The sequence below is a fragment of the Anomaloglossus baeobatrachus genome, chromosome 4 (genome assembly GCF_048569485.1).
Source record: "Anomaloglossus baeobatrachus isolate aAnoBae1 chromosome 4, aAnoBae1.hap1, whole genome shotgun sequence".
Taxonomy (NCBI): Eukaryota; Metazoa; Chordata; class Amphibia; order Anura; family Aromobatidae; genus Anomaloglossus; species Anomaloglossus baeobatrachus.
In genome coordinates, this window is record NC_134356.1 from 54,776,842 (window position 1) to 54,797,865 (window position 21,024).

Here is a 21,024-nt window from a genome sequence, read left to right on the forward strand (position 1 = left end):
GAACTCTCCACATCCCGAAAGAAACCCAATTCCCCCTTTCACTCGAGGGCGAGGAGTGCTGCTCAAGCCCCGGGTCTGGCCCGCTCGAACCACCGAGGAGGAGGCACCGGATCCGAGCGCAATCTCCCTGAGCAGCCCCCCCGCGACGGGGAAGCTGGCCCCACCCCCGACACAACTCCAAAGGCAAAATGCTCTGCACAAAGGAATCATGTCACTGCCAGGTCTGTAATCCAGCAATACGCAACAGAGCATCTTCTAGTCTGCAAGATGCTCTGCACAGAGGATTTGTGTCATAAAGCACTCAGTCAGTGAACCAGAAAACTCTATTGTTAAAAGTCGGTACGAACACTAAATTCTGAACCCCGGGTTCTCTCATCTCTACTCACTGTCTTTCTGTAGTGGAAACTGATCCGAAATAGTGATGAAACACTCCAAATCCTTCTTTAAATTTCAAAACAGCTAAAAATACTGGGGGTGCCCACTCACTTTCTGCTCCAAAACCTCCTAAAAAAAATCCCACTGTATGCACATAGCCAAGGAATGTTTCCTGAAGCAATTTGTTTGAAAAACTCTTTATTTTTCCACACCTCCAGAATCTCTGTGTGCACAAAGCCTTATTTTTGACTTTCTTCCAGCACTTTTGGCATCATTATGAGATCCTTTACATGTATCAATGTATCATATCACCACGCGTGTGGGCGCCTTTAGGCACATGCCATTTTTTGGGCTTCAGTAAGATTATCTCCTTATCTCTCCCCGCCTTTCTGTAGGTGATATATCCTATAGCACAGGTGCTCGCTCCCTGCCGTTCTTCGTCTTTCATGCCCTCGAGCATCTACTGAACTAGTTTTAACACAAGTGTTTAAACTTTGCTTTTACAACCGTACAACCATTTAATACCTCCACATCAAACACATACTTTAACCCACTGCTGTGCCAGCGCCCGTGGTAGTTATCCGCTCATTGTCCTTGACCAACCACATAATTAGCAGCGAGTTCTAGGGCTGCACCGTGTATTAGGGTCATAAGAAATGGCAACTTCTTACAAGAAATGTGCACTTCTGAGGCCAGGACGGCCACTTGTGACTTACTATACATGGGTTAAATATCTCCGAGGTACAGTACATACTTATTATACAGGCCGGCATTCCTGTTTTTATCATATGTAGATTTTTACTGATTGCATGCAAACCTGCAGGTGTGTCTGCACGGGGCGCGGTCGCGTCAGCAGAACATTGCTACATTTCTGTGTGTGCTCCGATACATGGGACAGGTAAATAGACCACAGCAGGATCTCCATTGGACAGAGTCACGGCAGGTTCTCCGGAGCTTACGGCCGCCGGACACCAGATCTTTCAGGTAAGTCACAAAGTTTCCCTTTTCTCAGCCTGAGATTGCAGCTTAATGCTGGATACAATGTGCCAAACTTGCTATTTCTCTTTTTTTATACCCTCTAATTACAAAGTAAGGACCATCAAGTGCAACCTTCCTCCACCAATTATACATTTTTTTTCACTAAATCATTTATAACCCACAATGTTGTATGTACTGATGAAATCCTCCAGCCCTTTTTTAAAAGTTGTTACAGTATCTGCCATTACTACCTCTTGTGGTCGGCATTCCACAGTCTGACCGCTCTAACTGTAAAGAACCTTTTCCTATTAAGCTGCCGGAATTGTCTTTCTTCCAAGGTGCTTTAAATTGGAGAGATTTATTCATGTGACACATATCAGTTTAAGAGGTTTAGATAATTGGTGCCAAATAATTTATCCCAAAACTGTTACAGTATCTGCCATTACTACCTCTTGTGGTAGGGCATTTCACAATCTGACTACTCTAACTGTAAAGAACCCTTTCCTATTAAGCTGCCAGAATCGCCTTTCTTCCAACGTGCTTTAAATTGGAGACATTTACTCATGTGATACATAGCAGTTTAAGGGTTTAACACTAGAGGTCCCAGAAATTTCGAGCTCCCCCCTGAAGTCCCGAAAGAGGGTCAAATGACCCTTAGTCCAAACTGAATAGAACTAAATAGAAACTAAATGGCTAAACGCAATGGAAAACAACAACCTCCTGTGGTGCGACAGTAATGGCCTTAATTACAGAATAAAAGATGGTTATTATAGGATGTTAGCTAAAATCCTTCAGGTCATTCGACCCGTCTCTGGGTTCCAAAGGTAGAAATGTAAATGACCCCCTCTCTGGGACTTCTAGTGTTAAATCATTGGTGCCAAAGAATTTGTCCAAAAACTGTTACAGTGTCGGCCATTACTACCTCTTGTGGTAGAGCACTCTACAGTCTGACTGCTCTAACTGGAAAGAACCCTTTCCTATTAAGCTGCCGGAATCGTCTTTCTTCCAAGGTGCTTTAAATTAAAGATATTTATTCATGTGACACATGGCAGTTTAAGGGTTTAGATGATTGGTGCCAAAGAATTTGTCCATATTAATTGTCCATTTTAAGAGCAGGTGAACGGGTTAAAAGAGATCTGTTGTATCAATTATGCAAATGAAGGATTGGAGTCTCGTTAATTATTATATGGTCGGTTTGTTGTCCATTTTTTAGAACAAAAAAAATTGTTATGCATGCTTAATTGTCTCTATCATTCTAGATGGACCTTCATAATAATCAATGGGGTCTGTGCTTGCGGTTACATAATTGATCACTTATTCCGTTTGTATGTTCCATGTGAACAGAGCTTTAGATGAATTAGTGCACCAAAATAATCGTATATTTGCCCCAGTATCTTTAGCCAAAGAGCCATAACTAATGATGGGTGAGCGTGCTCGGTACTCGATCGATTATCGCAGTGCTCAGATGTTGACCATTAACCCTAAATTTTCTCATAAAACTTGTCTATATTGTGCTCTATCATCAATAAACTTATTTCATATACATATAAGGCTAAGTTCACACTTCCGTTGTTTTAAATCCGTCAGGTCCGTCGTTGCGATCCGTTGTGTGTTAGATGTCAACTGGTGCAACGGATGTGTTATTTCACAGGATTCCGTTCACAGGAATCCTGTGAAAAAACTGATCCGCCGTGTCCGTTACATCCGCTGTGCGTTCGTTTTTTGACGGATCCGTCGTGATCTGTTTGTGTTTGGGACAGCCCAATGGGTGTGCCAAACATGCTGGGCATGCTCAGTAGAGCATGACGGAATCCAGCACTGGATTCCGTCATGTGACGGATTATGGCGGAATCCAGCACCATAGACATCCATTATAGGTTTTGACGGATGGCGACGGACACCTGCAGAGTGCGTTTTATTGCCGCGCCAAAAACATTGCATTGTGCGTTGCTCTCGCCTGACGGTCAGTCAGTAAACGACTGATCCGTCATGTGGCGGATGCAACGCAGGGCCATCAGTCACAATCCATCGCTAATAGAAGTTTATGGGGAAAAAACTGATTCCTGCAAAATATTTTGCAGGACACCGTAATTCCTCAAGGCGACGGATTGCGACTGATGCAAAACAACGGAAGTGTGAACATAGCCTTAATGGGAAACTCATTTAAAAAATGCAAACTGGATGAAAACAGATTATGATTGATAATATTGAGTGATGTTTTAACACCATTGTGCGTCAAGTGCGATTTTGGCCCTTATTTTTCCATCCAGACTTATAAAGATGTTCCCTTAGACATCCTCAGCTGGTCTTCATCAGGTGTATATTTTTTGTTCTAGGACTTGTAGTCTTTACTGTTCTTTACCTTCTGCAATAATCTGCTATTGGAAAAACTACCCAAGACCAACATTAACTACGCTGTTAAGGGCGAGTTTTTCAAGAACCTCAACTGTTTGATAATAACCAGCAGAATGCTTTATAAAAAAAGGAAGTGTTAATTTTTTTGTATCAATCAGCAAAATGCAAAGTGAATGAACAAAAGAGAATTCAAATCATATCAATATTTTATGTGATTAGCCTTTGCCTTCAAATTAGCATCAAATCTTCTCGGTTTCTACATAGGTTTTGAAGGAACTCGGCAGGGAGATTTTTCCAAACATCTTGGAGAACCAACCACAGATCTTCTGTGTATGAGGCTTGTGCGAATCCTTCTGTTTCTTCATGTAATCCCATAAAGACTCGATGCTGTTGAGATTAGGGCTCGTGGGAGCTGGATCATCCATTCCAGGACTCTTTGTTCTTTGGGCTGAAGATAGGTTCCCTTTCAGATCTGTAACCAGGTTTTTCCCACATAAATTGCGGCCACCACTAGTCAGCCTTTATATAAAACATTCTAGAATACTTAAGTCGATCTGTATAGTATAAAAACACGTTATTATACTCACCTGTGGGGCGGTTCGGTCCGGTGGGCATTGTTGACCTTGATCCGTCTCCTCCTTTCTTCTTACGATCGCCGTCCTCCCTCCCTGCTCTGTGCGGATGACGCATCCTGTATCATCTACACAGTGTCCTCTATTGCGCTCCTGCACATGCGCATTTCCCTCTGCCCTGCTGAGAGCAGAGCATAGTATTGTTGTGCGCATGCGCTGGTGGTCTTTGACCTTTCCTTGCACCTGCGCATTATCGTACTTATAGTACTACAGTTCCAGACTTGACTCTGGACGCCAAACCCCACATAGCTCTAAGAGACCCGAACTTAAATGTTATAAAATGGTGTTAATGAGGGCTCAGGGGCTGCAAAAGGAAGTAAAATGGGGATTAAAGAAATTATATTTACCGAGTTTCCACCCGTCTGTCACACTGCTTCTGTGTCCGCTCATTAAATCTCTTGAATATTCACTGCTTCTCTGCCCACCCTCTGTGACAGAGTCTGTGATTGGTTGCAGTCAGCTTGCCAGCATGTCAGCGTCTCTGATTGTGGTTTTCCTCAAATTAGCTGTCTAGGTCCCTGAAGTGGAGAGTGGAAAAAGAAATAAATAATTGGAAAAATTACGTGCGGTCCCCCATATTTTTATTTCCAGTGCAGATAAAGCAGACAGCTGGAGGCGTTATCATGTGTGTATCAAAACACGAGGGAGCCATGAGTCTTTTTTTGTATTATTTAAATAAATAAGTTTAAAAACTGGTGTGCGGTCCCCCCAATTTTTATACCCAGCTAAAATAAAGCAGACAACTGGGGGCTGGTATTCTCACGCTGGGGAGACCCTCTCTTAAGTAAGTAAGTAAAAAAAAATAAATATACCACACATACATTCTTTATTTAAAAACACACAAACATCCTCTTTCCCCAATTAATTAACCCTCAAAATAATCCTTCAGGTCAAACGTAATCCACAGACATGATATCCCACAATGATCCTGGCTTTGCTATATCTGAGGTCGCAGTGCGCGATCCCATTAGAAAACGTGACCAAGCACTACAGCATCAGGGACACACTGACGGAGCCGCAGCTGTGAGAGCGGTAATGTCAGTAAGTTCACCTGAGTTCACAGCTGCACTCACCTCAGTTGAGCTCTATGAACTCAACTGAGGTGAACTCAATGCTGGAATACCAGCGTAGGCTATGTGCGCAAGTTGAATATTCAGTTGCAGAAAATCTGTAATTCCTGGATGAAAAACGCACCAAAAACATGAAGTGGTTTTGATGCATTTTTTTATGCCAGGACATGCAGATTTGGTGCAGAAATATGTTGCAGAAATCTGCATCTCCTGGCAGAAAGATGCACCAAAAATGTGATGTGGTTTTGATGCGATTTTGGTATGTTTCCTGCAAGTAGGTGCAGATTTTGTGCAGAAATATCTGCAACCAAATACTCAATGTGCGCACATAGCCTAATCTGGTAGTCTAGCATTGAGTTCAATTAGATAACCTGAGGTCACAGCTGGAGTTTCCATGGTATACCAGCTGTGACATCAGGTGAACTCACCTGAGGTAAACTCAATGAACTCAGTGAAGTCAGCTCAGGTTAACTCATTGAACACAATGCCGGATTAGATTACCGGTTTAGGCTATGTGCGGACGTTGCGTATCTGGTTGCAGAAATATCTGCACCAAATCTGCATCTCCTGGATGAAAACGCACCGAATTTGTGCTGCATTTTTATTCTAGTAGATGCAGAATTGATGTAGATTTCTGCAACATATTTCTGCACCACATCTTCAACTGCAGGCAGAAAAACGCATCAAAACCACATCATGGTTTTGGTGCATTTTTCTGCCAGGAAATGCAGATTTTCTGCAACCAAATACTCAATGTGCACATGCAGCATTGGGTTTATTGAGTGCACCTTAGGTGAGTTCATAGAGTTCACCAGATGTGAGTTCACCTGAGGTCACAGCTAGTATACTGTGGGAACTGACAGCTGTGACCTCAGGTGAATTCACTGATGTCATTGTTCTCACAGCTGCGGCTCCATCAGTATGTCCTGCAGGTCGCAGTGCTCGGTGGCGTTTTCTAATGTGACCACGCACTGCAACCTCAGGATGTAGCAGAGGCGAGATCGTCATGGGACCTCGTGTCTGTGGACCTGCAGGGGTGTTTTGGGGGTTAATAAACTGAAGGACAAGGGTGATTTTTTTAAACAAAGGATTTTTATCTGTGTTTTGTGCTTATTTTTACTTATATGATTAGTAATGGAGGGTCTAATAGACCCCTCCTCATTACTAACCTCTGGCTTGATGACAAATGTGATTTATTTAAATATTTTTTTAAAAAAAGCTGCATGGGGTCCCTCGTATTTTGATACACAGCCAAGATAATGCACACAGTTGGGGCCTCCAGCTGTCTTCTTTATCTTCTCTGGTTATCAAAATACAGGGGACCCCATTCCATTTTTCACAATTATGTATTTATTTTTACACTCCTCTTCAGGACCCAGACAGCGAGTGTGAGGGCAACCAATTACAAATGCCGGCAAGAAAACAGTGTGACTGCAACCAATCACAGATGCTGTCACAGAGGGTGGGCGGGGGAAGCAGTGAATATTTATGAGATTTAATGCGTGGACCCAGAAACCGTGTGACAGCCGGGGTCGAGTTCGTACATCACTACTTACAATCTATGAGGAAAGAGGTGAGGCACTAAATGTAAATGGTAAAAAGTGCATGTATTGTATGGACCATCAATACAATAATAGTGAATTCAGATAACGCTGTATGAAGCAGTCACAAGCCAGTATCTATATATATAATTGCCTTATTCTGTCTGTCTGTCTGTCTGTCTGTCTATCTGTCTGTCTGTCTGTCTGTCTTGCTCCAAAATTGTGTCCTTACGGTGACACAAAGCTGATTGGCCGCTGGGCTCGCCATGGCCCCGCCCCCCCCGCACGGATTGGCCGCTCGCCCAGGCTGCGCCCCCACACGGATTGGCCGGCCGCTCGCCCAGGCTCCGCCCCCTCACAGATTGGCCTCTCGCCCCGGCACCCTGCAGGCATTGGCAACTCGGCCACGCCCCGCCCCCCTCACGCAATGCACGCTAGCTCTGGCCCCGCCCCCCACGCATTCCCCGAACCGACACGGTCAGGGAGCCACAACTACCAGGTGAGTACTGTACCCCTGGGAGCACACATCAGCGTACGCCGCCAAACCAGCCGACACATACCCTCGCATTGCTGGGGCTGGCCGGCGTATGCTGGTGTGGGCTCCCGTGCGAGCGGGGGACGAGATACGCTGGTAACCATGGTAGCATAGTTACCAGCGCATCAAGGTCCTGCAGCGGCGGAACATACACACACGCACACACATAACAGCACACACACACACACACACACACACCAGATCACACTCACTCTCACACACACATCACATCGCATCCACACACTCACAACATCCTGGGATATCGCTTGTGTGTCGCCCTGGGCAAGCCAGGGGACACAGGTCACACACTACCACACCCTACATCCCAGGTAGGAACACCTAAGCTAACCAAAAATCCTTGTTGCCTTCCTCCAGAGACTGATGATTCACACCAGGGGGTGGGCCAGGCGGTTGGCTCCACCCACCGAGGAGTTCACAGCTCTGGAGGCGGGAGGTACCAGGCAGTCTAGTCAGGGAGGAGGAAGTGGAAGGAGTGGAGGAGTAGCCCAGACAGGGCTAAAGTAAAGAGCTAAGTGAAAGTGAAGAAAGAAAAGTAGTAAAGGAGGACAGCAAGAGTGGTGACAGAACAGAAGGAGTGTGCAAAAGCCTGAGGTAGTCCAGCTGTGTGCAGGACAGGTCAGCAAGGTCAGCAACGGCGGTGACTGTCTGGAGGGGGACCGTTTGGAAGTTCCTGGAAGGACCCCGTAGGCTGTGTGCCCGGCGGTCTGGAGCAGTGTTCCGAAGGACAGTCAGCACCAGGGCAGGGGCCTCTCGGACCCCGGCAAGGCTTGGAGTCGCCATAATTTGCCGAATCCGTCAGTGAAGGGGACGTAGATCCCCCAACAACCAAGTCCCGATTGAAGGCAACAGCCCAGCCAGTGTAAGAGAGACACCGCCACCGCCAAGGCACCAGTTTCTTAGGGCCAGCGCCTGCGGGCAAAGAGTAGAGCTCCCCCGGTCCAGCTTGAAGCCGGGGAGCGGGTTACCGGTGGGGACCCATCGCAACCAACAAGTACACAAAGGTGCTAGGAAGAGGGACATCACCGTCACCTAGCGCTGCCCCCGCGTAGTGAGTACCACAGTGCCGCAAGGCACAGCGCTGCCCCCGCGTCCCTGCGCCCACCAGGCCCTGCACCTCCCAAACCATCACCGGGCCCCGGGATCACCAACCCCTACCCACGGAGGGGCAACACAACACCTGGCTGCTCCGCATCACCATCCCCGGGATCCCCATATAGAGCAGCGGTGGTGCAATCACCACAACCGTGGGTGGCGTCACGGACAATAAACAATCCCCACACCCAACCAATCCCTTTCACTCACGGGCGAGGAGTGCCGCTCGAGAAACCCCCGGGATCCGGCCCACAGCTCGAGACACCACTGAGCAGCAACCGCCGGACCCGAGCAGAAGGGGTGAGCGTAGTGTGCTGACACCCTCCTCCCCGCCCGCGACACTTGCTTCTCGGCGGCGATACTGTGCTGTGAGCTTCCAGGACCTGCCGGAGGATCACAGGGCCAGAAGCATGTGGTATCTCCGGATGTTGTGAGTATGAGCGCGTATGTGTAATATCGTCAGTGTGTGTGTGCGTGAGTGTATGCGATCAGGTGTGTGTGAGTGTATGCGATCGGGTGTGTGTGAGTGTATGCGATCGGGTGTGTGTGAGTGTATGCGATCGGGTGTGTGTGAGTGTATGCGATCGGGTGTGTGTGGGTGTGTGTGAGTGTATGCGATCGGATCTGTGAGTGTAGGCAGAGGAGCACGGCGTGCTGGAGGAGGCTGGGAGGAGAGAGGCTGATCCTCGGGAAGGCTGGGATGGGGAGGCTGAGAGAAGAGAGGCTGATTCTGGGGGAGGCTGAGGCTGGGGTAGGCTGGGAGGAGAGAGGCTGATGCTGGGGACCGAAAAGGCTGATGCTGGGAGGAGAGAGGCTGATTCTGGGGGAGGCTGAGGCTGGGGTAGGCTGGGAGGAGAGAGGCTGATGCTGGGAGGAGAGAGGCTGATGCTGGGAGGAGAGAGGCTGATGCTGGGGGAGGCTGAGGCTGGGGTAGGCTGGGAGGAGAGAGGCTGATGCTGGGAAGAGAGAGGCTGATGCTGGGAGAAGAGAGGCTGATGCTGGGGGAGGCTGACGCTGGGGTAGGCTGGGAGGAGAGAGGCTAATGCTGGGGACAGAAAAGGCTGATGCTGGGAGGAGAGAGGCTGATGCTGGGAAGAGAGAGGATGATGCTGGGAGGAGAGAGGCTGATGCTGGGGGAGGCTGAGGCTGGGGTAGGCTGGGAGGAGAGAGGCTGATGCTGGGGACAGAAAAGGCTGATGCTGGGAGGAGAGAGGCTGATGCTGGGAGGAGAGAGGCTGATGCTGGGAGGAGAGAGGCTGATGCTAGGGACAGAAAAGGCTGATGCTGGGAGGAGAGAGGCTGATGCTGGGGACAGAAAAGGCTGATGCTAGGGACAGAAAAGGCTGATGCTGGGAGGAGAGAGGCTGATGCTGGGGACAGAAAAGGCTGATACTGGGAGGAGAGAGGCTGATGCTGGGATGAGAGAGGCTGATGCTGGGGACAGAGAGGCTGATGCTGGGGACAGAGAGGCTGATGCTGGGGGCAGAGAGGCTGATGCTGGGAGGAGAGAGGCTGATGCTGCGGGCAGAGAGGCTGATGCTGCGGGTAGAGAGGCTGATGCTGGTGCAGCATGGGGGATGAGCACGATGGGGGGTGCGCAGCATGGGGGATGGAGCACATTTGGTAGTGCGCAGCATGGCGGATGGAGCACGTTTGGGAGTGCGCAGCATGGCGGATGGAGCACGTTTGGGAGTGCGCAGCACGGCGGATGGACCACGTTTGGTAGTGCGCAGCATGGCGGATGGAGCACGTTTGGGAGTGCGCAGCATGGCGGATGGAGCACGTTTGGGAGTGCGCAGCATGGCGGATGGACCACGTTTGGGAGTGCGCAGCATGGCGGATGGAGCACGTTTGGGAGTGCGCAGCATGGCGGATGGAGCACGTTTGGGAGTGCGCAGCATGGCGGATGGAGCACGTTTGGGAGTGCGCAGCATGGGGGATGCAGCACGATGGGGAGTGCGGAGTATGGCGGATGGAGCAAGTTTGGGAGTGCGCAGCACGGCGGATGGACCACGTTTGGGAGTGCGCAGCATGGCGGATGGAGCACGTTTGGGAGTGCGCAGCATGGCGGATGGAGCACGTTTGGCAGTGCGCAGCATGGGAGATGGAGCACGATGGGGGGTGCGCAGCATAGGGGATGGAGCACGATGGGGAGTGCGGATTATGGCGGATGGAGCACGTTTGGGAGTGCGCAGCACGGCGGATGGACCACGTTTGGTAGTGCGCAGCATGGCGGATGGAGCACGTTTGGGAGTGCGCAGCATGGCGGATGGAGCACGTTTGGGAGTGCGCAGCATGGCGGATGGACCACGTTTGGGAGTGCGCAGCATGGCGGATGGAGCACGTTTGGGAGTGCGCAGCATGGCGGATGGAGCACGTTTGGGAGTGCGCAGCATGGCGGATGGAGCACGTTTGGGAGTGCGCAGCATGGGGGATGCAGCACGATGGGGAGTGCGGAGTATGGCGGATGGAGCAAGTTTGGGAGTGCGCAGCACGGCGGATGGACCACGTTTGGGAGTGCGCAGCATGGCGGATGGAGCACGTTTGGGAGTGCGCAGCATGGCGGATGGAGCACGTTTGGCAGTGCGCAGCATGGGAGATGGAGCACGATGGGGGGTGCGCAGCATAGGGGATGGAGCACGATGGGGAGTGCGGAGTATGGCGGATGGAGCACGTTTGGAAGTGCGCAGCATGGCGGATGGACCACGTTTGGGAGTGCGCAGCATGGCGGATGGAGCACGTTTGGGAGTGCGCAGCATGGCGGATGGAGCACGTTTGGGAGTGCGCAGCATGGGAGATGGAGCACGATGGGGGGTGCGCAGCATAGGGGATGGAGCACGATGGGGAGTGCGCTGCATGGGGGATGGAGCACGATGGGGAGTGCGGAGTATGGCGGATGGAGCACGTTTGGGAGTGCGCAGCATGGCGGATGGAGCACGTTTGGGAGTGCGCAGCATGGTGGATGGAGCACGTTTGGGAGTGCACAACATGGGAGATGGAGCACGATGGGGGGTGCGCAGCATAGGGGATGGAGCACGATGGGGAGTGCGCTGCATGGGGGATGGAGCACGATGGGGAGTGCGCTGCATGGGGGATGGAGCACGATGGGAAGTGCACACCTCCCCCCAACACACACACGCGTGCGCACTGCACAACACACCACAAACACACACTGGGAACCACAAACACCGCCCTACACAGACACCCACACACACAGACAACGCTGCACACACACAACACCCAACACACAAACACCGCGGCACACATAAATATACGCACATACCGCACAACACACACATTGCACAAAACATACCTCCCCCCCAAAACACACCACACACACACAAACCGCGCAACACACACACACACAACGCTACAGAAACACAGCGCTACACAAACAACGCAACACACGCAACACACATACAACATCGCTCTCACCCCCCGTCACACCCAGACAACACCCAGAACATATATAGCCCCTACACAAACACTTGGTAACTACACACAACAACATCTATATATATAACAAAAATCATACATGAACTACACAATACGTAAATTCTAGAATACCCGATGCGTAGAATCAGGCCACCTTCTAGTATATACATATACAGGTAGAAAAGGCTTTTAAGTGTATGGTGGGTGTAAACAGAAAATAAAAAGTACCATATTTGGAAGAAAATTGTGTAAGGGCAAAATGGAAATAGTTTGATAAATGAGGTGAGGTGATAGGCCGGTCTAAAGAAATGCATTTTTAGAGTTTGCTTTAAACTGGAAGTATTGTTCTTGGTAGTGCGTTCCAGAGAATTGGCACAGCTTATGAGAAGTCTTGGAGATGGGAGTGGGAGGTTCACATTATACAGGATCACAGTCTTAGATGATTAGCTGAATGGACAGCACGGGTAGGGTTGTAAACAGAGATTAGGGAGGAGATGTAGGGCGGTGCAGAACTGTGGAGAGCAATGTGGGTGAAAGTGATAAGTTTATATTGTATTCGGATGGGCAACCAGTGCAATGACTGGCACAGAGCAGAGGCATCAGTGAAGTGGCTGGAGAGGAAAATGATCCTGGCTGCGGCATTCAGAATGGTTGGAGAGGGGAGAGTTTAGTAAGAGGGAGACCAATTAGTAGAGAATTACAGTAATCCAGGCGAGAATGAATAAGAGCAACAATACGTTTTTGAAGAGTCAACAGTAAGAAAAGGTCGAATTCTAGAGATATTTTGAGGTTTCGGTGACATGAGCGACCGAATGATCGTATGTCGGAAGTGAAGGAGAGATTTGAGTCAAGCGTGACCCCAAGGCAGCGGGCGTGCTGCTGGGGAGTAATGATAGAGCCACACACAGAAATTGTAGTATTGGGTTTAGGAAGTTAGTAGAGAGAGGAAACATGAGAAGTTCAGTTTTTGACAGGTTCAGTTCTAGATAGAGGAAGGACGAGATGTTAAAGACAGCGGACAGATTACACATTAATAACCTTTAGAAAAATTGTCAATGTAAAATATAACTTTTATTGAATAAAGTTAACAAACTCCGTACATGTAAGACGATGTAAAATACATAATAATAATTCTGCCACAGAATAAGAGCAAGATGTACCCATTAATTAGATACTATTGTGATGGCCCTGAATCTATCAAGGTGTCACAGGGAACTGCACTTCTGTCCTTATGGTACAGAGCTCAAACACCCATGGTTCTGGGATCCCAACCTTTGGTATTGCTCCATCAGCATTCAAATCCTAGCCACACCTCACACCACACCCTATCAGATACGCCAGTGGGTGGTCTAGCTGGAACAGGGCCACTCGCCTAGGGGTCAGACAGACTGGTGGGAGGGAGGAAGTCAGTGAGAGGAAGTGGAGAGAAAAGCTTAGGCAGAACAGTAGTAGCTCCCAAAGAGTGAGGAGCTGGGAGTTGGAGCTCCCTGGAGACTTTTGGCTAGGTCGCAGACGGTGGTCTAGGACCAGAGGAGTCGGAGACCCGGTCGCAGGGTATTAGAGGAAGGTAGCCAGGCTTAGTTTTGAAGAACAGTCGGCACCGGAGTACCTAGTAACCGAACCGGTACCCAGCACGGCGGGGTACTGGACCCTAGATCAGGGTGTAGCTTCACGCAACCTGATAATTAACCTGCGGAGGATAGTCTATTTATGAACTATCCCCGAGAGCTCAGAGATCGAAGGCAACAACACAACAAGGAGGATAGGGCTTTCCAGCTTATGCAGCCTGCAAAGATCCCAAGTGTCAGCCATCGAGAGCACAGCTCCTTTACTTAACTGTAGGGAGTGGGACCCCGACAGCTCCAAGCCAAAGGGTCACTCAGAACATCTAAATACTAGTGCGTGGAGGCAGGTTACCGACCATCAGCAATACGAACGGGAGCGGAATACCCAACGAGCTTCCCTGAAGCGGCAGCGGCACCCAGAGACTTGGTTTACTTCTATGTCAGAGTCTGCTTTATGGTCGCATCAATATCAACACAGCCTGAGTGAGGACGCTGTCCTCCCCTGAGTCTTACCTGCACTACGCTCCCCTAAACATCATCTTCCCGAGTCCCAGGGCCTCCCCTACCCGTGGATTGAACGTCATCTGGCTGCCCCATTCCATCTCCCCCGGATACTCCAATCAGCAGTGGTGGTACTCACCTTACCGCGAACCACGGGTGGCGTCACGAACTCTCCCGTTGTAAATAGCCCACTTTCCATTTGAAGTGTCCGCGAGCCCCCAGGTCCGGAGACTCTCGAGCCATGGTAACCCCCAGATCTGAGCAGTGAGACTTCTACAGGGGCGGCACACTATCCCTATATAGGACTACATTAGTGGCCCTAACTGACCGGGGAGGTTGGCACCCTAAAACAACCGATAATGGCACTACCACACCTCAACAGATATGTTTGATAACCCTGTAACTTAGTGCAAGGAAAAAACAGTCAGGAATAGGGAGTTCAACCACAGCACAGATATAGATAATACTGTATACATTAGATGAATAAAGGATAGCACCAAGATTACTGCAGAAAAGCAGGTAGTACTGAGGGTGTGTGCATTAAGCTGGCCAATTCCACCCTAATCTTTAATTGTAGACATTGATAAGATTAGGTGGTATATTCAAAGATAATATGGACAGTTGCAACAAATGCACTACTCATCTGTGCTCCCTCCGACTGTTGCCTCAACTCAAAGCGTTTCCCCCTTGTCATCTGCTTCATCAGGAAGCTTCAGGCATGGATGGCATCAATCAAAGATGTCCATAAACCAGATACTGTGCCCCAATAATAGGTGTAACAAAAGAGAAAAAAAGGTATTCAGCTCACCAGACTATGCAAATGTAGCAGGGGTGCGGTGCACGAAGGCTCTGAACCGGCTTCTAGGTGAGAGAGACCAGGAATGAGAAGGAATCCAGCAGCTGCAGTGATATCCGGGTTAAAATTCTTTATTAAAGTTCCATCATTAAAAAAAAACGTACAAAAACTAAAAACCATAATGAAAAACTGTAGAATAGGTCTTACGCTTTTGAGGAACAATTAAGGGCATTTTTTTGTGCCCGAAATGCGTAGACCTTGTCTACTGTTTTTCATTATGGTTTTAAGTTTTTAGACATTTTTTTAATGAGGGAAGTTTAATAAAGATATAGTTTTAACCTTGGGATCCCTATGATTGCTGGATTCCTTCTCATTCCTAGTTCCCAAAATAGGTCTCCCATCGCTTTAAACATCCCTCTTAAATAATATCCTACATGGCCCCCACCCCACGTGGTAAAGAGGTGTAGAGAGAGGACAACACTCCCTTAGGTGTGCTAAGGATAAAATGTCACCGAATAGTACATTGAACATGGCGTGGTGACATAATTTACTTTAAGTTCTGGACAGAAGAGGCCGTAATGGGTGTATGTGTGACTGCGCAGTCTAGAAATTTCAGATAAAACCTCGGGCGTGGGCAAGCTTCCCCACTCAGTGTGTCTGGGCAGTGAAGATACTCTGAGTTAGTCCACGTTTGAGGGCGCTCGTCACTGCTCCAGGTCAATACAGTGCAGACAGCAAGCGGACAATCACTTGTATTTTGTAGTAATGTAGGGGAGATGTCAGGGTAAGAGTTGTATAATTGGGTGTCATCAGCATAGACATGGTACAGAAAACCAAATCTGCTGATGGTTTGTCCAAAACGTGCAGTGTATGGAAAGGAGAGGACTGGGCCTAAGTCTGAGCCCTGAGGAACCCCGACAGGAAGAGGAGAGGAAGAGGAGACGGCAAAAGACACAGTGAAGGCGAGGTCAGAGAGGTAGGAGGAGAACCAGGAGAGAGCGGTGTCCTTGAGTCCAATAGAGCGGAGCATAGTGAGGAGGAGCTGGTGATCCACAGCATCAAATGCAGCAGAGAGATCCAGGAGAATCAACAGGGAGCAGTGACCATTAGATTTAGCTGTTAGCAGATCATTAGAGACTTTAGTAAAGGTACCGTCACACATAACGAGATCGCTAGCGAGATCGCTGCTGAGTCACGGTTTTGGTGACGCAACAGCGATCCCGTTAGCGATCTCGTTATGTGTGACACCTACCAGCGATCAGGCCTCTGCTGTGAGATCTCTAGTCGTTGCAGTATGGTCCAGGCCATAAGATCTGACTGTGTGACATCTCACCTGCGACCTCCCAGCGACTTAAGGCCCAGTCACACACAACGACTTACCAGCGATCCCGAAAACGATGCGACCTGATAGGGATCGCAGGTAAGTTGCTGGGAGGTCGCAGGTGAGATGTCACACAGTCACACCTTACCAGCGATGCAGGAACAATACAGGTCGCAGTAGCGACCTGTATAACGATCTCAGCAGTCACTGTGATCCTGTCACACAGTGTCAAACACAGCGATGTGTGCTGCCCAGCAGGACATCGCCTTTGAAGAAAATGGCCTGGACCATTCTGCAACGACTAGAGATCTCACAGCAGGGGCCTGATCGCTGGTAGGTGTCACACATAACAAGATCGCTAACGGGATCGCTACTGCGTCACAGAAACCGTGACTCAGCCGCGATCTCGCTAGCGATCTCGTTATGTGTGACAGTACCTTTACCTGCGATCCCTATCAGGTCGCATCGTTTTCGGGATCGCTGGTAAGTCGTTGTGTGTGACTGGGCCTTTAGAGCAGTTTCAGTAGGGTGTAAGGAGTGGAAACCAGATTGTAAAGGGTCAAGAAGAGAATTATCAAGCAGATTAGATTAGATTATCAGAATTATCAGGCAGATTAGATGGGAGTTGACCAAGTGTTCCAGAAGTTTAGTGATGAAGGGGGATTAGAGACAGGTTTGTAGGTAGCAGCGCAGTTTTGGGTGTATGCTGGTGTCTTTGAAGGAGGAAGGAAAGATACCAGATGAGAGAGAGGTTAAATATTTTAGTTAGGTAGTTAATTAAGTAGTAACAGCCGGGGAAAGGGACTGAAGCAGATGTGAAGGAATAGGGTCACTGGTGCAGGTAGTAAGGTGAGAAAATGTGAGGAGCCTGGTAGCATCTTCTTCTTCTTCTTCTTCTTCTTCTTCTGTAAATGAGCTAGATGATGTGCAGGAGGGAAGAAAATTTGTGATATTAGGAGACTGGAAGAAAATTTTCTGTCGCATAGGGACAATTTCCTCATTAAATTAATTGGCCAGATATTCCGTGCTGAGGTTGTTGGTTGAGGTCTGCACTCTTAAGGGTGCTTTACACGCTGCTACATCGCTAACGATATATCGTCGGGGGTCACGTTGTTAGTGACGCACATTCGGTGCCGTTAGCGACATCGCAGCATGTGACACCAATGAGCGACGATCAACGAGCGCAAAAATGTGAAAAATCGTTGCTTGTTGACACGTCGTTCATTTCCTTAATATCGTTGCTGCTGCAGGTACGATGTTGTTTGTCGTTCCTGCGGCAGCACACATCGCTATGTGTGACACCGCAGGAACGACGAACATCTCCTTATCTGCATCCACCGGCAATGAGGAAGGAAGGAGGTGGGCGGCATGTTCCGGCCGCTCATCTCCGCCCCTCCTCTGCTATTGGACGGCTGCTGTGTGACGTCGCTGTGACATCGCATGAACCGCTCCCTTAGAAAGGAGGCGGATCGCCGGCCAGAGCGATGTCGCAGGGAAGGTAAGTCCGTGTGATGTGTGTTAGCGATGTTGTGCGCCACGGGCAGCGATTTGCCCGTGTCGCACAACCGACGGAGGCGGGTACGCTCGCTAGCGATATCGGTACCGATATTGCAGCGTGTACAGTACCCTTTAGACCGAGGACGGAATGAAAAGTGTCAAAGCGCCAGTTAGGTTTGTTGGACAGTGAGGTTATGAGAGCAGGGAAGTCACTTGTTTGGAGAGGTGAAGGGCAGAGTTGCATGTTTTAAGCATAAACTTATAATGGATGAAATCTTTGGCCAACTTGGACTTTCTCCATAGATTTTCAGTGCACTTGGAGCATTGCTGGAGAAGACATGTTAGTAGCGTGTGCCAGGGCTTCCGCCGTCTGTGCCGAGTTGCTCTGTATGTAGGAGGGGAAGCTTCATCCAGGGCACTTTGCAGTGTTTCAGTATAATGTTTCAGGGCAGAGTCAGGACATGAGAGGGAGGAGATTGGTGCAAATGAAAAGAGTGGGAGAGGGGAGTTGGTAAGATCATACACTGAGCAGGATTAGGAGAAGACCAAGCCTAGCATATTCCCATTTTCATGTGTAGGTGTAGGACAGTCAGTAAAAGGCCAAGAGAGGAGATTAAAGCTAAAAAACGAGCGGCAGATGGGGAGAAGGGATTATCAATAGGGATGTTAAAGTCCCCCATGAGGAAAGTGGGAATCTCATAGGCCACAGTGTGGAAGCCAGGTGTCAAAGTGATGGAGGAACTGATTGGAGTTTGAAGGGCGAAACACAACCTCCACTTGCAGAAAGAAGGGCCTGTAAAGTCTGACAGTATGGACCTCAAAAGAAGGAAAGATAAGTGAGAGTACATGAGGGATAACCTGAAAAACACAATTTAATGAAAACAACAGACCAACAACTCCACCTGTTCTGTTATCAGGTCTGACGGTATGTGAAAATTATAGGCTAGCATACAAGAGAGCAGTGGTGGTGTCCAACTGCTGGATCCAGGTTTCAGTAACAACTAGGAGGTAAAGGACTTTGAAAGGAAATAGTCATGGATGAAGGAGAGTTTGTTACATGCTGACCATGGGTTCTAGAGGGCACAGTTAAAGGAGGCAGAAGGCATGCAAAAAATATTAATGAGTTTCTGAATGTAGAAGGGAAGGAGTTAAATTTACTATTACAAACAGTGCCTGGGTTAGGGGACATATATCCTGCGCTTAAGTGAAGGAGAATCGAGAGAGTGAGCAGATAGTTAAGTGATTTGTGAAAGTGTCTCTTGTGTTGTATGGTGGAAGTGAATGGATCTTTGTCATATAAGAATTTGAAAACAGTATGAGAGCTGTACATAGGAGACAGGAGGAGAGAGGGACTGATATATATGTGCACAGAGTGTGTGAAAGGGTGGTACATGGAAGCAGCTAGAACATAAATGATACAAATACAAATGGTGAATACATTTTGCAGCACAAATGAGCTATGAACAAGTTTGTCGTGCATGACATACCTGTCTCCCGCCCTGTCTAACTGCCATTTTTATCTGCTGAGCACTTAGAAAAATTTGTCACTTCGATAAATTCTGCACAAGTGCTTTCTCCTTACCTCTGTCTAAATATATAGAAAGGTTGTGCTTATTTGACGCCCTGGCCTATCAGGTCGTCACAGGGTATTGTGCAATCTGCCCTTCTGTGCAATATCCACCTCCTCCTTGGTTACGGGTCCCCAACTAACGGTGTTGCCAACATCAACCAATCAAAATCCTAAGAACACTCTGCACCACATCCACCAGACACACCAGTGGACAGCCTGAGTGGAATAGGGTCGCCCACTTGGGGGGTTGGTAAGGGGAGGTCAGGAGTGTCAGTAGTAGGCCAGTAGGTCAGTAGGAGAGAGGAAGGGTAGGAGTGAAGGAGAGAGGAGGTCAGGAGCCGGGTTCCTTGGAAGTCACTAGGTAGCAGACGGTGGTCTGGGCCTAGTAGGATCTGGACCCCCGGTCACAGGGGATCGTGAAAAGGGGCACGGAACTGTCAAGGAAGACAGCCGGCAGCCTTGTACCATCACCGGGCTGGGACCCGGGCACGACAGAGTACGTGGACCCTAGGTCAGGGAGTAGCTTCAGGCAACTTGACAATTTACCCGACGAGAACGGAGCCTTCAAGATCCGCTCTCCACCCGCTCCAAAATCTGGGTACTAGTGCAACGAAGGGGATAGGACTTTCCACTAAAACGGTCCAGGAAATCCCAAGCGTGAACCCTGAGAGCAAGCTCCCTCAGTTAGCCACACTGGGGAGCAGGACCCGACTAGTTCCACACTACAGGGGCCAACTAGCAAGAGAACTTAGTACCAAGAGTAAGGTCACAGATCATCAGGCAAATCCAGAGGGAACGGGACCCAAACGTGCTCCCCTCGGCGGCAGCGGTGTCCAGAACTTTGGTTTACCAAGTTGTCGGTGTCAGCTTTATGGACTGAGTGAATACGCAAGTGACCCTTTCATTCCCAATGGCCGTCCCCAACATCATCACTGAGTCCAGGGGCACCCCCCCTACCTGTCGAGGGTTCCAACACCTAGCTGCCCCACACCATCGCCCCCGGGTACTCCCAACTGCAGCGGTGGTGCTCCACCTTACCACGCACCCCGGTTGGCGTCACAAACTTTAAATATACAACCCCCCTGTAAATACTCCCTTTATTTGAGTGGCCGCACGACTTCCGGTTCCAGACGCCCCTCGAGCCACCGTGGATCTGCTGACGTGGGGGCAGTACACTTACATCCAAGTCTAATTTTACTTGTTAACAATCACTCAACTGACTTAAGATAGCAGAAGGCAATAATATTCAAAGACAAACAAACAATATTGCAGGCCAAGATGGATCATAAAATCTTTAAACAAGTGAAATGACTGTACCACATCAGGGAACAAACTCAGTAAGATGAATGAAATATATACCATTGATACAGGCTGGAAAGTGGGTTAATCACTGCTGATGAATGAAATATATACCTGTATGAAAAGAAGAGAGATGAGGGTTAGATTCTTGCCATGTTTAACTGCCGGACACTTATAAAAATCTGCACTATCATCACTCTGAACACTCTGAACTCTTCCCCTTAGCTCTGTCTACATAAATGGGAAGGTTTGTGCTTATGCGGTGGAGGGCAGGGGGTAGGCAGTGGTAGTAGTCATGGTTGCAGGAGTCAACAGGCCGCAGCGCAGCCGTTCGTCAACCCCTTGCCTCCCCGTCACCGCACCACACACAGGAGAACTCCACAACCGTTCAGGCAACACCATTTTCTTCCTCTCAATAAATAAAGTCAAGGTAGAGTTTCT

The 21,024-nt window shown here is 49.0% G+C and overlaps 1 protein-coding gene across 1 annotated transcript in view; it reads left to right on the forward strand.

Moving 5' to 3' along the window:
* The first annotated feature begins 1,226 nt into the window (after nt 1-1,226).
* The window catches only part of LOC142303172 (protein NDNF-like), a 51,046-nt gene continuing 31,248 nt past the window's right edge, over nt 1,227-21,024 (forward strand). Inside the window, exon 1 of the mRNA XM_075344343.1 lies at nt 1,227-1,359. The gene's annotated coding sequence lies outside the window, so the exon portion shown is untranslated. The remainder of the gene's footprint in view (nt 1,360-21,024) is intronic.